We start from the raw sequence: 1,973 nt of genomic DNA, 5'->3' as shown, positions 1-1,973 counted from the left end.
TGGCCGCAGCTGCAGCCGGCACCGACCTGCCCCGTGCTGGGAGGGCTCCTGGCCCCAGAGCAGAGCCCCCCATCGCCAAGCTGGCGTGCCCAGGCGCGCTCCCGTCACCACACTGCTCGCTCAGCCCCCTCCCCGGACCCCCATTTCCCAAAATGCCTTGCTCCCAAGTTGGCCCATCCTCTCCCCCCATCATGGTGGGGGAGGCAGGCGGCACATCTCTGCCAGGCGGGGGGGCTGGCAAGGGCCCAGCGGAGCGGGGAGGACGCCAGCGCTCTGCCCCCAGGGACCCTCGCGCCCACAAAGGGCCCTTTGTTGCTGCAGCCAGGGCTAGAAAGGAGCCATTGAGCCGGGGAGGAGGCTGCTTTCTGCTGGCAGCACCCCAGCTCGGCTCTGTTTGAAGGTGCAATGGGGAGATGGGGGGTCTCACAGAGCCCGGGGCTCCCCAGGGATCCTGTCCTTCTGCGGCTGGAGGCAGAGGAGAGGTGCCAGGGCCACCCCCAGCGCTGGTGCAGAGGCAGGGCTGGCACACACCTCATGCTCCTCCCCGGGATTGCTGGCGTCGTGGTCCCCAGTGCCCTGCATGCAGGGGATGGCAGCGCCGGCCATCCCGGGGACAGGGAGGAGGCTCCAAGCCAGGAGCTGACTCGGCACTTGTGGGACAGTGCTGTCCCAAGGCTGAACCGGCTCCAGCTCCCAGCCAGGGGAGCCACAAAAGCTCTGTGGCCCCATCCCCGCTCCTCCCATGGGGCAAGGGGGGGGACAGTCACTGCCATCCCTGCTCCCTCCCTGACTCCACATGGGGAAGGAGTTGCCTTTTCCCAAGAGCCTGCGCCGAGCTGCAGCCGCTCCCTGCCCACATCCCCCATCCCCGGCGGCCTCCGGCACATCTGCCAGCAGCGCGGCGCTTATCAGCTTGGTGGGGGGGAAAGAGCTGTCTGCAACCGCTTCCTCCGACGGCTGTTTTTCGGCTGCCTTCTCGGTAACCTTGGGACAAGGCGCTTTCCCAACAGGAGAAGGGAGGGCGAGCCCCAGAGAGCGGCAGCTCCCAGCCTCTCACTGCTGCCGGGCAGGATAAAGCGGGTGGAAACGGCTTCTCCGGCCAAAACGGACTTAAGCGAGGATGTGCAGCCCCAGCACACAGCTCCCCGCTGTGTTTTGCTTGGAAAAGGGCCGGGCACAGCCCAGAGCCCCCTGTTGCTGGGGAGATTTGTGCCCCCCCTCCTTCCCACCCACCCCCCATCCATTCCAAATCACACAAAGCCGGCGGGTCCTCCAGCAGCACTCCCAGCCGCGCCACGGGGTCCCCCGCCACCGTCCCATCTCACTGCGCAGCATCTCACCCCAGCCTGCACCATCTCCCCCCAACATCTGGTTTTCCCATCTCCGGTGACAAAGGGCTGCAGCAGCCCTTCCCCCACGGTGCTGCGGCAGCCTCCCGCCATCCCCATCCTCCTCCCCAGACGCCTGCGCCTGGGCAAATAGTCCCCACTGCCCATCTTTACAGGCTTTTCTTTTTTTTAAGGGGCTGCTTTGCAGCGCAGGATTTGCTCTTGGAAAGGAGAAAGGCAGCGAGCTCCCTGCAAGGAGCTGCCCAGGCACAGACGAGGGTTAAGCTGCAACCTCGAAATATTATATATACACACAAAAAAAATTCCCCGCTGCTTGTTGCTCCAGGCTTTGCTGCAGCGAGACATGCTCACACCCATCCCGCGCCCGGCGTGCACCGGCCTGACTTGGCACGCCAGTGATGTGCCCCGGGGCTCCCACACCAGCCCGGCCACGGCAGGCAGCCGTGCACCTCCAGCATCACCCTGCCCGCAGAGCGGGGACCCCAGTCCTCCAGCAAGCACCCCTCAAGCTGGGGGGGGGGACACAGGATGCAAACTGGGTGCTCGAAGGCGGGCGGGCGGCCATGTGCCCGGGGAGCTGCGCCGTGTGGCCGCGGCGCTCGAAGCAGGCGGCGCGGGGGCCCC

At 66.4% G+C, this 1,973-nt stretch overlaps 1 protein-coding gene across 2 annotated transcripts in view; it reads right to left on the bottom strand.

Annotated features, from left to right (window-relative positions):
* Nucleotides 1-1,973, bottom strand: part of FSCN1 (fascin actin-bundling protein 1) — a 10,018-nt gene that overhangs the window by 6,230 nt on the left and 1,815 nt on the right. The window lies entirely within an intron of this gene.

The sequence above is a fragment of the Aptenodytes forsteri genome, unplaced genomic scaffold (genome assembly GCF_000699145.1).
Source record: "Aptenodytes forsteri isolate BGI_AS27 unplaced genomic scaffold, ASM69914v1 Scaffold55, whole genome shotgun sequence".
In the NCBI taxonomy this organism is placed as follows: domain Eukaryota; kingdom Metazoa; phylum Chordata; class Aves; order Sphenisciformes; family Spheniscidae; genus Aptenodytes; species Aptenodytes forsteri.
Note: the sequence above shows the minus strand (reverse complement) of the source record. Positions and strands in the feature narration are given on the sequence as shown.